We start from the raw sequence: 15,803 nt of genomic DNA on the forward strand, positions 1-15,803 counted from the left end.
AAGGGTGGTTATCCGTGCCAAATTTATATTTATAAATAGAACAATAAGGATTTTGAGTTAAACTTGAACTCCTAAAACTAGATTTTAAGATTTGCAAGTTTAATTGCTGAAGTACTCATTTGAAGCCAAATATCCCATAAATAACCTTTTCAGCATATAAAAATCATTGACCCAGCCTTTAATAAAAAGAGTTCTATAAAACTATGGAGGGGAAAAGAGTTGTAAGTAAACACATTGAAGTAAATTTCAGAGTGAAGGAGTTAAACTGAACATCAAAGCAAAATCATTACAGAATGAAAACAAAAATTAGAAACACCAAGGAAGAAAACAGGGTAAGTAATCAACCACTACCATAAAAGAATGGCTCCAAATAATTAGATTAAATGTAAAGAGAACATGAATATATATATATATATATATATGTATATATATATATATATATATGGAATGCACTTAAAAGAAAAATGAAGCAGAAAAAAATCCTGAAATATTCAAATATACATCAGGAAAAATATATCCTGAGATGTAGAGACAAAGGAACTTCCCATTTATAGAGGTATGATTCCCAGAAACCAAGTAGAGAGATGATGACTAGTGAGATATTCATTTATCATTATTAACTTTCAAGGTAGACAATCAAGAGTTCTTTAGTAATTTAACAAAGAAGCCTGTGGGCTATGGCTGGCTAGCCTCAAACTTGTCTACAACAATATTCATAGCCAAAAACTCATTGGAGCAAAGTGATATGAGAAAGAGAGAGAGAGAGAGAGAGAGAGGATCTAAGAATGTTACACCCAATCAAGATGTCATTCAAGTACAAAGACACCAGGTCTGACACCCCAAGTATGAAAAGAACTCAAGAAATATAATACCCAGAAGCCTATTTCAAAAAGCATATATGGACATCAAGCAAAACAAGGGCCAGATGGAGAAACTAAAGGCTGATATTTCTAACCAGAGAGTCTGAGGGAAGATCCAGGAATTTGCCATTCAACCAAGTTTTCCTTTCTGACATTTAAGAATGAAATGTAGTCAAGCAAGTGATAAATCAAAATAAAGAAACCACCACAGTAAAAGAGCAACACAGAGATCATCTGCAAGTAGGCCCAAAGCTAAATAGCCTGTGACTACACAATGAAATAGAAATGTAAAACTCAATGGAAAAGTAATAACAGAAGAGAGGAAGCCAGAAGATGAGCAAAAGTAGTCAAATGTCCCATTCTCCCAGCAAGTGCAAACCTATTCCACCTAGAGTTAAAATACAGGACTTGAAAACTGATCTTAGAATGATGGAAAGAGCCTTTCACGGTAGAAAAACACTGATTTGCAGTCATGAAATCTCTATTTTTACCTAAATTTCTAAGAAATAAGTTCATAGCATGACATCAGACTAAGAACATTTCATGTTGTAAGTCTGGCAATTATTTTATCTGTGTCTTCATAGAAAGATGGCTAGGAAATTTCTTACAACTTGCTATTGACATTCAATTCTTTTTGCCTTTTCTTTGTATTAGTTTGTATTTTTTGAATTTTTATAACAACTATGACTTGTTTTGAAACAGTAATAAGGAGAAACAACTTGGTCTCAGAGAATGGTAAGCTGTTGGGTGAAAAGAGAGGGCCATGTACAGCCACAGTCAGTTGTGAAGGGTCTCCCTCAGACACAGAATGCCCACAATTCAGCCTCTGTGAACTACACAAGAAGACATAAGTCATCCCAAATAGTTATTCTTTCCAGTTATGGTTACATCATAGTGAGTTCACTTCCCTTACCAGACCCTCTTCCCTGTTGGTGGCTCAATGATGAAGACAGATATGGCCTGGATGTTTGAAACATGGGAAGCTGAAGGTGAGAGAAGAAAAGATGATGGTCAGAAGCAAATCTGAGTAAGGAAGGAAAAACAAATCAGAGATGCCAGAACAAAACAAAGAAGCATGCTAGCTTGAGAAGTCAATCAGTGTGGGAAAGATATACTAGACAAACAATGTTTAGATAGAAGTACAGAAGAAGGAGATGATGTGGTGGGTACCCAGAATCCTCATAAAAAGCCACCACAACTATAATCTCAGTGCTAGGAGGTATAGAGACAAGAGGATCATTGAGGTGAGGCTGGACAGTCACCAGCCTAGCTCTAGATTCAATGAGAGAATTCTCAAGTAAATCAGATGTCAAGTACTAGAACAGATTCCCAGCTTCTTCCTCAGACAATTTTATATAAATGCATATGCGCTCTCTCTCTCTCTCTCTCACACACACACATACACACACACATGTATTCACCCTGAATACACATGTATTCACCACACTCACGCACATGTTTTTATTTTTAAAATTAAGAAGAATTAAGAAGAAAGAAAAGAAAGTTTTCCTTTGGACAAGGGAAACTTGCCTGACCTTTTTTTTTTGTTTTTGTTTTTTGTTTGTTTGTTTGGTTGGTTGGTTGGTTTGTTTGTTGATTTTTTTGGACATTCTTGGTTCAGTGTGTTGATTTGGACACTGGAAACATCCAATCATAATTCTAAAGCATTAGGCATGTACTAAGATGGGCACTGTGAATAAGTTCCATAACTATCCTCAGGCCCCTAAGAGAGTCAAATCCCAACCTCAAAAAGGGTGTACTCTGAGAAGGATAACAGGTGGCCAACTTCACATTTCCCATGCTCCCTTTCAGCTTACTGGCCTCAACCCAGCTGAAGCTACAGACTAGCTGAAGCTACAGCTTATAATAAGATGAGAGAGTGCCTAGGAGTCCATTGAAAAGGTTTATATTCAGGTAGCAAGCAGCTACCTTCCTTTGCTTAGAACAAGGACCATATCTGTGCCATTCACTCTGCAAACTGCAGTTTGCAAGCAGTTTACTTGCTTCTGAGCTCTGAACTGGGTGAGCCTCACCAAAGGTGGAAAGCTAGCTAGCCTATTTGCTCAGCAGTATTACAGAAATTGCATGCAGCTCTTTGAGGCCAGTTGACTCATGCTGGAACCTGGATTTACTTCCAATTAGTAATGCTGTTTGGTAGAAGGTGCTTCTTAGGCAGCCCTGAAACATTCCCACTGTGTCAACAGGGTTCACAAAGATTGTTTTGGCAGCACCCACACACCATGGGCCAAAACTCAAGAGGGGATTGAGTTTGAGCCATAGAAATTCACTTAACAACCAATGTGAGTCACTTTAAAGACAATGTGAGTACACCCAAAGGCTGACAAAAGGCCAAGAATGCACGCTGCTAATGGGAAACTTGGGACAAAGACTAGAAAAACAGGCATGCAGAAAGTGGACCAGGAACAAAAGGCCACAACTACAGTGAAGTCAAGGGTGACTCTCCAGTGGAAAGGCTTGACACTCCCTCAAGGAAAGTAAGTCTATGAAGACTCTCTGAGAACCAAACAATGCACAGCCTCCACTAGACGCGTTGGGTGAATGCCACGCCTAGGCAACAGCTAGGAGACAGTAGAAAATGACAGGGCATGCTCTAATGAATGAAAAAGGCAATCAATCACAAGACTGGCTATCCAGGAACCTCCACTGATTGGCCTTAGCCCATTCATCACCCATATCTCAGGTCTGATTTCCCCTTCTATGCAATAGCACAGTGCTAGTGGGTATCATCAGCTCAGTCCTAGCCCTTGAGCCCAGAGCCCAGAACCTAAAACCTAGGTTTTACTCCATTTGAATCATCATCATGACCAAGGCCATGAAACCTACTCTTACCCTATATACATCTTTCCAGGTCCCACTCTGAACATCATGGCTCCTGCTCTCTCCTACCATGGTCTCCCAAGGCTTCTTCATCGGCTGAGTCTCAGACTTTAATCCACCTTCCACAGAACTTTCAGCCATCTTCTAATGTTTTCTGCTTTGGTCTCTGTTCAGGCTTGTGCAGCTTTCCTACTCCAGGCAGAGTACCTTGACTCAACCCTGGGACAATGGTGGGCGGGGGAGAGGAGTTATGCCTATCCATTGGACTTGATCACTCTGTCACTCCTAGAAGACCACTATTCAGTGTTCTGCCTTATCCATGGCTGTTCTGGTTTTAATACAGGTTCTGGGATAAACTTCTCAGTCCTTGGCAAATAAAAGGATGGAGTTCCCTCCCTTGGCCCTCCTCTCCAGCCCTAAGGGTATTCCTCGTTCCACAAAGCTCCCTATATGCCCCCCCAACTGGCACTTTGCATGCCTAGAGTGGCCCTCTTCTTTATTTTCCTACAAAACTCAGCCAACCATGTCCTTTAGTGGGACATCAACATACCCCCAGGGAACTTTCTAGAGCACTGGACAGAACAGTCAGCTCCCAATCAAAGTACATCTAGAAATCCTTCCATGTGACCTCAACCTTGCACAATCAGATTCTGAGGAGGGGCCCAGGACTTTGTGCTTTCAAAAGTCTTCCTGCAGGTTGTGATGCATTCGTTCACTCTAAAGCACTAATCCCAGAGCACCAGAGCCATGGCCCCTCCCACAGCCAGCTCTCTAGCCCCTTTATACAGAACAGGGTCCTACTTCCTGTGGCCACTTATTTTTTTTTAAAAGAATGTTATTTCATAAAGAATGTTCTGATGACAGTTTCCCCTCTCCCACCTCCTCCCAGATCTTCCCCCACATTTTTCTTGTTTACCCTGGTTTGTTTCCCATTGCCATTATTGCCTTCCTCCCACCACACTCATTAGCAGACAGGTCTCTCCACAATCTGACGGTAAGTTCTTTGGAGGCCACATGGCTACGTGCTGCAATTGTTCAGGTAAGATCAATCTATGTTTATACTGTTGTGACAGTTTTATTGGGCCTTTTATAAAGAGAACAGACTTATCAGGCTATATTTAGCTTCATAAGTTGAACTATGATTGAGAGAAATATGTAATCTGAGGACAAAAACGTCAGAGAAGAAAAGAGGGCTCTTTGAGACTGCCTCTGAGCATCTCTGTGAATCAAAGCTACCCTTTTGGCTGCCCTCACCTAATATTGGGGTGACAGGATAGAGGTATCATTTCGTGATCTAAGCATGGCTCTACTTTTCAAAGCAGTTTACCTCTTGAACTCTAAGGCTTGACATGGAAGTTTTTAGGCATTTCAAAAAGAAAAAGAGAATAGTAACTCCAAGGATTCAAAGTCATTTCTGGACATCTAACTAACTCCCGGTTTGTACTGTCTGTACTGGGAAGAACCCCCCACTTTTGGTCTCAATTAAAAACACTGCCACATGTCTGCTATTAATAATGACAGCAATTTACTTCTGTTGAAATTGAAAGCCTTTGATGCACTTTGAAAAACCTAAATGCATCTCACATGGCATACAGACGCCTTTCAAGCTTTCTTCTCTTTACATGACCTTCTTTTTGTCTTTTAAAATGGAGTTAATCTTCAGAGCTTATGATTGCCATTTGGTGTCCGAAGATATGGATCTAAACATACCCATATGTATGCATATGCACACACATATGTCTGGGACTATTGGTATTGATATTTATATGTTTTGGTCAAACAAATAGTTCTGCCTTCTGAGGAAACTTGTTCATCTGAATGTAATTTAACTGTTCCCCCCCCTAACATTTTTACTTGACATTTAAATTCAGTGAAACTAATGAAAAAGAAGGGGGGGAACCATGAGATGAAGAAACATAATTGTTTTCAACAAGCCACATGTGACACTTCAGATGTGTGCTTTATACGGTATTGTCTTGAAAGAGTATATGATTGGTGAGACTTTTAAAAGGAAATCATTACGAAGGAACCTGAAACGACTAATTAACATCCATCAAACACACAAGAAGAAGTGGATGTTGACCACATCAAACGCCTGACTTTTAGCAGTCCAACTTCCCGCACTAGCACTGCAAACGCAAACTGTAACTCAGGAGGAAGCTGCCATCCTTGAGTGAGGGCACGCGTTCTGGAAGAGCTGGGAGGGGTTCTGGAGAAACACCTGCAAGCAATTAGGGACAGAAATCCCTGCTATTCTACAGGAAGCAAGTCCTATCCAAGGTCTTGATTTTCTGAAAAACTTAGAGAACCGAAGGCCCAACATTAAGCAGTCATTAATGCAATAACTTGGGAAATTTATTTAAAATTATCTGACAGCTGTTAATAATGAAGTTGGGGTTTTGTTTGTAATTTGCTTGTCTACATCATCCATGTTTGTTAAAACTGCTGAACAGTCCCAATATTGCTAAACAGATACAAAGTAAAGGCCCATGCAACTGTGACATTAACTACAATGCTGTTACTCCTGGGGAAATTTCACACTTATGAAGGATCTGAGGAGCATATTCACTGATTCATTTATTCGTTTGCTAAAATACTGAGATCATGGTTGGTCCATTATAGATTCAATAGAGATAGTTTTCTCCACAATATACAGTTTCTAGCCATAGCCTTCCCCATCCCCAAAGCCCTGCTCTGTAGTTCTCCACTAGCATGGGATTATTGCTACAGAAAAATGAATCAGAATTTCTGAAGTATGTTGCTTTTATTTTTTAAAAGAGAGGACTTCAATGTTCTAAGTTAAATTTACTTGAACTAATATATAAAAATACAAAAATATGCATATTTATAAGTACCACAGTGAAGTTTCAGAAAACATACATATTGCCTGTTTGAATTATGTCCTTAAACACATATATTTCTTGATAGTGACAGTATCTATACTCTTTATGTTGAAAACTAAAGAGTATAATCGCTGGAGTCACCATATATACCCAGAACTTTCTCCAAGCTAGCTGTAGCTTAGTGACCAGCCTTCTCCCTTCCACTTCTCTCCTTACTCATTAATAAAATATATACTCCTAGTATACACATTGGGCAACTCTTCAAAGTGTTTCCCATAAGAGAGCAGGAAACTCTGAATGGTACAACCGATTCTCATGACTCACAGTCTTGTTGCAAAGCTTCTAGCTATGGCAAGAGCCAATGGCTGAGCCCGAAGCACAGGAAACAGGGAGCTGGGAAGAAAGATGCCTTGGTCCTCCAAAGCTTTGGAAACCCCATGGGATCTAGTGTTCACCCCCCCACCCCCACCCCTTGATTTGCGACTTGGGACTTCCTGATACACAGACCATAGCCAGCTACTGTATGAATGTTAAAAAAATGTTTATTTATTTGCATTTTATTAAATTTAGTTATTATTGTTATAACTATTGCCAGAAAAGCAGTAAGAAGACATTCGACTGGGTTTGTCCTGCCCTCTGCCTCCCAAGAGCTGCTTTGGAAACTAGCTCCTATCCTGATGGCTCTCTCAGTTGTGTTTGCTTGCATCTGGTTCTCACCTCCAATTTGTAGTCTATGGACAGGGCAGAGGCCACCACATACCCATATCGACTGGTGCAAAATCTACATGAGCCAGAGATATGCTGAGAAGGTAGCCTGGCCTCTCCCTAAATAGTGAAATAGTGCCACGGAAAGAGTAGCTGGGTCGCCCAAATGTCCCTGAAGATAAGAGCTCCTTGAGCAATGAGGTTAGGCCAGAGAGCTTTCTCACCTCACATTAGCCAGGGTTGGGCCTCAGCAAAATGAGAGTTCAGGACTCCCAGGCAGAGATACTGACTTCACCTCCCAGCCACCTTTGGGGCCTTGGGGCCAAGGTGCTGAGGATTCAGGGTAGTTCTCTGTGTTGGCCATTCTACTGACCAAGAACTTCTTTATACCCACTTCCTCAGACACTCTCCCTATCCTTTCCATCAGTCTCTCTCCCTCAAACTCCTGCTTTCCCTAAGGAGACTGAAGCTTCTGAACTCCACAGCAGACTCAGGCAGGTTCTGGGGAAGAGGACTGAGGAGAACTTGGGGGTTTTGAGGGGCTCCGTGCCAGATTGCCCTTACCCACCGAAGCTTTTTTTCTTTCCATGACAATTCTGAGGGACGAATTTGAGATCTTCTGTAATCCAGGCCAATACTCTGTCACTGATATACAACCCTAGCCCAGTTTTTGTTTTTGTTTTTCATTTTGGGACAGGGTCCTTGCCAAATGATCCAGGCCAGCTTTGAACTACTCTGTAGCCCAGACAGATCTTGGACTTGCAACTTTCCTGCTTTTGTAGCTGAGGATACAGGTATATGTCACTGGTTCTATCCAGCACTTTGTGGATTTTGGATACGTCCCACACAGGAGCTAGGTCACTACCTACGGACTTTACCAGTAGCATCAGGCAGGCCCACAGGGCAGCAGTACAGAAGTACCCCAGGGTGCATAGTACTCATGACACAGAATCAGTCCTCTGGGCAAGTCTCAGGGATGGAACTTTTGTTGGAGTATTGCCTGAAGAGGTAGTGGAGACTTGCCCATGCCTGAGCCCATGCCCAGCACTCATGCTTCTGTTCCCACTCCTGTGCCTCTCATTGTCTTTGTCTTCTGTCCTTGGCTTCTTGCCAGACTCAAGATGTGTGTTTTCTCACGATCAAAGAAATTCTGGGTTCTTGTTTGACACTACAAGCCCAGACTCAGGTCACCAGACTCCCATGCAAGATCTATTGCTCAATGCTACTTAAAATCTAAGAAAAGACATTGAGGGCTTTAGGGGACAGAGGGAAGCTACTACCACAGCATCTGGAGTGGTCAGAGAGCAAGGACCAGATCACTCAGGGGCATCAAACACTGTTGGCATTCCAGGATCCATCTTGGAATTCACTGGTTTTATTTCTTCACGTCCCCATTAGATAGTTATCCTGTTGGCTCTGCTTACTTTTCCAATTAAGACACTGACATCCTGGGATGTGCTGTGACTAATCCCAAGTCACAAAGCTAATAAGAGATTGTCAAGGCCTTTCAAAGCACTGGTTTGTCTTCTGGTGGCAGGGTTGTTCTCCTAAATTGTGAAGTCCCTGGGTTCCATCTCGTGACATAGCAAAACAAAATTATTCCAAGTGCTCTGCCTGCAAGCAAGTCCTGCTTACTACCTATCTGAATATTCTGATGTTCAGAAGACCTTCCACTAAGTGAGCTCAAGTTCAGTTTTGAGGCTGTGATAAGTGATCTTCCCTTCTGAACATGAAAGCAGTTAACACAATCCAGGGTATAATCGAAAATGTCCTGCCCCATTCACTACTCAGAAAGCCTGTTTTCCATCTGCCATTAGCTTGTAGGAAACAAGTTCATTATTACAAACTAAATATTCCTTGTCCAAAAAAAACAATGCTGGGAATAATAAGGACTGTGGATCGTGAATTTGTTTAGATGTTTATATATATATATATATATATATATATATATATATATATATATATACACACACACACACATATATATATATATATATATATATATATATATATATATATACTGAGTTATCTTGGAAAGGGGAGCGAATTATATCACTAAATTAATTTGTGTCTCATGTGCACTTTATACAGAGTCTGAAGTTACTTTTGTAAAATACTTAATAATCTTTTGCATGAAATTCTTCAATTTATGGGACTTTTCTACTTGTGGCATTGTTCTCAGCACTCAGAAATGTTTTAGGTTTAAGGAAATTTCAGTTTAAAGGTGCTAAATAGTAAAATAATAGAGGAAACTCTGAAGACATCTGCTAGGGACCTCGTCATGAACACCTGTCTTTTTTGCTGAACCCCCAGAACACAAATACCATTCATATGTCTACTGGTGAAATCCACCTCCTCTGAGAAGCCAGGAACACCAGCCTCTTTGAAAGGTAGAGGTTTAGACGTGTGACAAAGTGATGGACAAACCAACTCACTTAAATTTAGGCTAGAAGATGCTGATGACAAAGAGGAAAGATCTTTAGAAATCTATTCTGATTGAAGTGGGACAGCAGAGGCAGCCAGGTACCATCTTATAGGGCAGAAGGCAATAGGTTTCCTGGCCCTCTCCAGAGTCTAGTGTGCAGTGTCTACTCAACTGTGTGAATGTTTTGCTCCATGCAGTTTTCTATTCACCAACATGAGCTCTTTGCTTTGTTTTAATCAATCCAGGCTGGTCTGCAGCTTTGCTAACAAGGTCACTCTAGCTTGTCCACTCTCACAGGTGGATTCAAGACCTGCTGGCTATCACTAGCTATTGCTCCTTAACTAATGGTTGATGTTCACCAGGCACTCGCACAGGGCATCCAAGATTTTATCTTCAGATCATTATAGTGTCCCTCACCTCTTCTACCATTTCACAAAGACACACATGAGGTTTGGGGAGATTTGAGGAATATGTTGATGCCACATGACATGTTAAAGACTTGAAACGAGGCCAGTCAGTTGGCATTTGCATCCTTAACTACTAGAACTCTTTAGTGCTACCTCTGTGCTCCCCAAACCCCCATACACAGATGTTCAGGCGTTTTTCCCCATGCCTTCCAGAAACTCATTCCAAATCCACTATAATCCAGTTTCCACAGAGAAAACAGTTTTTAAACTAGGCCTTCAAGTCTTAGCTGCCAACAGAGCAAACTTTAAAATGGCTACCAAAATGAACAAGTCAAATCAGTCATACTGGGCTGTTGCTTCAGTATAAATAAATCAAAAATAAAAACAGAAAAGAAAGGAAGAAAAGAAAAGCATAAAACCTTCTTGAAGCAATGTCAAGTCCCTAGCAATAGCATTAAGGAAGAGAAGGGACAATGGTTTCCATCCCTCGGCAAGCTGTGGTACCCACCCATGGCAACCTGATGTAAAGGTGTGTTTCAGAGACCAGTTACTCTTCACTAGGCAAGCAGCTGGATGGGCCACATCACATACTTGCTCAAAGTGCTGTTGGCATCTCTTCTCATCCCTGTCAGAACTTAACGAATCAGTGCTACATAGTCCAATGTCCTGTTGTTTGTTAGGATTGGAACAAGTTGTCATGGTGCTGGGACAAGAGTAAATCAGAGCACCAAATGTCCATTCGTTGTAGTGAGAAGCTCCAGTACTAACTCCCTGTGCTCTGATCCTTTTGAACAGATGGTTTGTTTTAGCTTGACAAAGTAACATTTTGTAATCTGGTGACACCTTCTACACTTCGTACATAAAAGAAGTTCATTTGAGGCTCTATGGTTTTAATATGCTTCTTCTTTGTACGAACATTCATCTTAAAATGCTCCAAGGAGACTAACCCAGCTGATAGTATTAACTTTGTCCATTCTGCTTTTTCTCCAGTGTATTCTATTACCATGTGTATTTTGCAGACATGAAGAAGGCACCACAGAGAGAGGGAGAAAGTGAGGGAGAGAGGGAGAATGTGTGAATGCACTTGGCTTCATATGGATAATAATATAAAATACAATATCATTTAATACTATTATTTTTAATTGTTGGTAGATTCAGGCACAACTTTAGCTGTTCTGTATATTTTATGAACTGCGAGTTAAAAAGCATCCAAAACAGCAAATGAATTCAAGCTAAGCCATCCATTTCTGCTTTTGTAACAACCTTTCCACTTGAAATGAAATTAACTTAATAGTTTGAAGATGCCATGTCTTCATATTTCCAAAAGAAGTTGTTCTAGTTGGGAAGGAGAAAATACACAAAGGAGAACTTTTAAATAAACACAGACAGTGCACTCTGTAGACCAGAAGGAAGTTTTTTTCCCCAACTCTTAGGAGACTGCTGAGCTTACCAAGGGCAGAGCAATGTTTTGAAGTTTACTGTTTCTTTTCTGTCCCTTTGTTTCTATTAATTTTAACTTCAAAGCCTTTGGAATCCGATGGAATGCAAAGAGGGGAAATTTCTTTAGAAGTCTGGTAAGAAAATACCTCTGCTTGCATCTGTTAGAACAGTAAGACTCTTTTTTTTTTTTTACCATACAAACTGACATCCTAAGGTACCTAGCACTCTGCCTACATACTTAATATATGTCCAGAGGCTAATTTTCATAATGAACTGTGTGTGTGTGTGTGTGTGTGTGTGTGTGTCCATTATGCAAATATAAAGATAGACTAGAAAACAGACGAGAACTAGATAACATTCAGGTGATACTGAAATACCAAAGCCATTTTCTTGGGTCTTGAACCAGTATTAACTCACTACATCCAGCCCCACATGACTATAATCACTTTGGGGGGGGGGGTCTTTGACCCACCTTGATATTCATCTGGAGTTTGCAAAATCCATCATGGTATATGCTGCTACTTTCATATATATGTCTTTGGCATCTTCACATTGAGTAGTATTCCTATATGATGTGTGGGGGTCATCAACATATCGTTTAATGATGGGATATTTCCAGCAATTGAATGCACCCATGCCCATTTGTTGTAAAGGAGCCGAGGGATGAGGCTACTGGTCCATAGAGGAGAAAGAATGAGAAGAGAAGACCCTCAGCTGGTTGATAGTAGCGAATCATCAACAAAAATGAAAAGGCGAGGAAACATGACATCTCAGTCAGGGCAAGGCTTAGAATGAAAAGCAGGAAGAGGCTTTTGCACTTTGTCAGTAATTCCATAGACTTTGAAGATACAGACACTGGCCCCAGGACCCCGAGAATGCGGGAGGGGAACAACAGATGAGGGAAACTGAAACCTCTGAAATCTACCAAAATGAGAGGAATGGCTACTTGTAGCTAGTCTCTCTTTCTCTTCATGTTCTGTGGGAAAAGGTTTTGGAACTTAACTGAATTCTCAGATCACTGAGATATGGGATCTATATACATTACACAAGGTGGAAAACAAATGAGAAGTAGATAACATTTACAAGTCAGAACAGAACCAAAAGTCAACACCCAATGGCATTACCAAATCCTCCAGCTAAAAATAATAAATAAAAGGACTGGAGCTGTATAATGCAAAGGAAAGAAAAATCTTGTCTTCCTCTAAGCCCAAAACAAACACAGCAAAAGCAAACCTCCTCCACATAACTCCACTCCCCCACAAAGAGAAAGGCAAGCAGAGTCTCCTCAGACCAATAGTTCAGCACTGGTAAGATGCTTGGGGATGGGGGGTGGGGGAGGGTGTTCCAGACAGGGCCTTGTGTGAATACTATTCAATTCCATCTTCACAGGTCAGGCTCAAAATTTTCCTCACCATTTCAAAGAGAAGAGCTTTTAATGAGGGCTGATAGCTTAGGATTTATGGAGTCTTTATATTTTAGCATATGCATACTTGAGTTGGGCATGGCTAATCTTCAACGGTTTATAATCACATGGAAATAGATCTCTATGCATATCTGTGAGAGGTGATCTAGATTATATTCATTGTGGTGAGAAGATCAACCCTAAATGTGGGATGTACTATCCCACAGGCTGGGTCCTGCACTGCATAAAAAAAGGAGAAAGGAAGCTAAGCTAAGCACAAGCATTTTCTCAACTTGCCTGCTACCAGAGACACAAACTGATCAGGTGCCTCAGGCTTTCATCAGCAGAACTCTTCTCCACCATGGTGGGCTGCACCCTCAACTATGAGCAACACAGTCTTCTCTTTCTGGAATTGCTTCTGTCAGGATTGTGTTATAGCAACAGGACAAGTAACTAATAACAACCTCAGTTCTTACCTTGTAAGAAGAAGGGCAAAGACCATGATATCATTCTGCTCCGCACCTCTTACTTGGAGGAACAATCAAAGAACTGCATTTTGAGCAGAGGAAAGTATACAGCAACCCAGAGTAACATCAGGATAAAAGGAGGAAGACTTATCACTAAGAAACCACATCTAAGCCTGATACTCTCCTGCAGTCTTCTGATGTGTATGTAGACCGTGTCTGAAATAGGGTGGTGTTGACTATGCACCAAATGAATGATTTCAACCACAAACACATAAGGTTCTTGTTGTTTTCCAAGAAATGGCCATAACACAAAGCCCAGGATATGAGGGTGGAGTGGGATGGGGTGGAGATGGGATGGAACTGAGAGCTATGGCTTCCTGGGTGCCCTTTCCTTTGTTGCCCAATGTTTGCCATTGCTGAGTTTCTCACAGGGGCTGAGTGCTATAGCAAATGCCTAATCTCACTTCTTAACCCACTGCCCACCCTCACAAGTGATTTCATCACTAACGTTACCACTACACCCCACAGGAGCCAAGTTTTATTCCACTTGACAGATCCCAAGACCTACATGCTTATCACAGGTGATATTGCCATTCTTCTTGAAAAGTGAAGGTACGTTGCCAGGATTGTTGTTATTATTCTTTCTCTTGTCACACGTGTTTTAAAAGGAGGCAGAAATAGTGCAATAAATTCTCATGGAAAAGCCAAGAAAATCGGTGGCTTTCAACTGAGCAGTGTATCTCCTAGCAAAGACCACCACCCCCACATACACATTTGATTCCACTTGCCACAGAAGAAATACTTGATCTCATTTCAGTAAAGCACAGACCATGGCTGTCTCTCCCATCTAGCTACCCTCTTGTCTCTCATCCTGTATTCTCAGAAGGCCACCAAGCCATAGCAAAGTCATCACAGTTATACAAATGATATGGACAATGTCTGTAGATTCTGTTCTTCATTAGCATGTTAGAAAGGGGTGAGAGGCTGTGGGAGGACAGCTTCTCCCATCTCTCTTCCCCTTCTCCCTACTCCTTTTGTTTGCTATATAAGCTGGATGTTATATATTCTTCATAGTCCCCTTACAAAAGCAGGCACAGAAACTGCCCTGCAGTGAAGACAGAGCAAAACTAGGACTACCATGGGTAGTCACGCTTTTAAAATCTCATACAATGAGAAGTGTGCATATCGAGATGCACCTATAATCCTAACACACAGGAAGGACTGTTGTGAGCTTAAGGCCATCATGAGCTATATAGTCAGATCTTGTGCAGACAATGAAAACAAAACAAACCTGCATCTCTTATCCTATACTCAATGGTTATAAACTAGGAGCTGTGGTAAAATAAAACACTACTTGGGTGCTTGGACAGGAGAGCCCAACTTAATTCCAGAAGTACCAATATCAACAATAGATGTAGGGTCCTTTGGTATTTACAAGAGACTTAGATACGAAAGTCCTTAGATATCTATAGATATGAAAATCCTTAGACGGTCAAGCCCTGGTATAATACAGCTTTCCATACAACATAGTACATACCCATGCCATTTGCATATCACCCCTTGTAGACATTATATCATTTTACATGGTTTTATAGTATAAATGGTATGTAATTAGTTGCTACACCCTAGTGCTATGGAATAAAGACAATAAAAAACACATGTACTTGTTCATTTCAGTTACAACTTTCTCCTACATATTCCATTGGAAGTAAAGGTGGAAGGGGACAATGGCCTGATTCTCGGACCTGTGATCTAGAACCCTGATTTTGAAGGGCCTTTGATGGGAGATGTGATTCTGTATATATGTTTATCTTATTGGTTAATGAATAAAGCCCTATTGTTCAATACGAAAGCAAGATAGATGGGACTAGGAGAGAAGAGATGTAGTAAGGAGGAGTCAAAATGTAGAAAGTGAGAAAAGAGGTCTGGGCTCTTTCTCTGACAAGACCACATAGAAACATTTAGATTAATAGAAGTGGGTTAATATTTGAGACAGAGCTAGCCAATAAGAAGCTCTAGCCATTTTCCAACAGCTTTATAACTAATGGAGTTTCTTTGTCTTATTTTGGGACTGATGTGGCTTTGGGACTAGGGTGGTGGGAAAATGCTCTTAACAAAATGGCGCCCACAATGTCAGTACTAAGAACTTCCACTTAAAAGTTAACAAAACCTTAAAAAGGGATTTTAAGAACAAAAGAACAGAAACAAACAAGGCTTCTTGGTAGCAGCATTTTTCTCTGGTGGGCTGTTTTGCTAGAGACAAGTAGAGACTCATGCAGCTCCTTTAAGGGAGGTTTCCTGACTCGGCATAAGTAGCAAAAAAAACCAGCACTTTTTAAAGAGGTCCTGCTAACAACTGAATGGTGTGTTCAAGAGCTGGCAATGGTGAATTGCAGGACATACAAAAGTTCACAGA

The sequence above is a fragment of the Phodopus roborovskii genome, unplaced genomic scaffold (assembly GCF_943737965.1).
Source record: "Phodopus roborovskii unplaced genomic scaffold, PHOROB, whole genome shotgun sequence".
NCBI classification, from domain to species: Eukaryota; Metazoa; Chordata; class Mammalia; order Rodentia; family Cricetidae; genus Phodopus; species Phodopus roborovskii.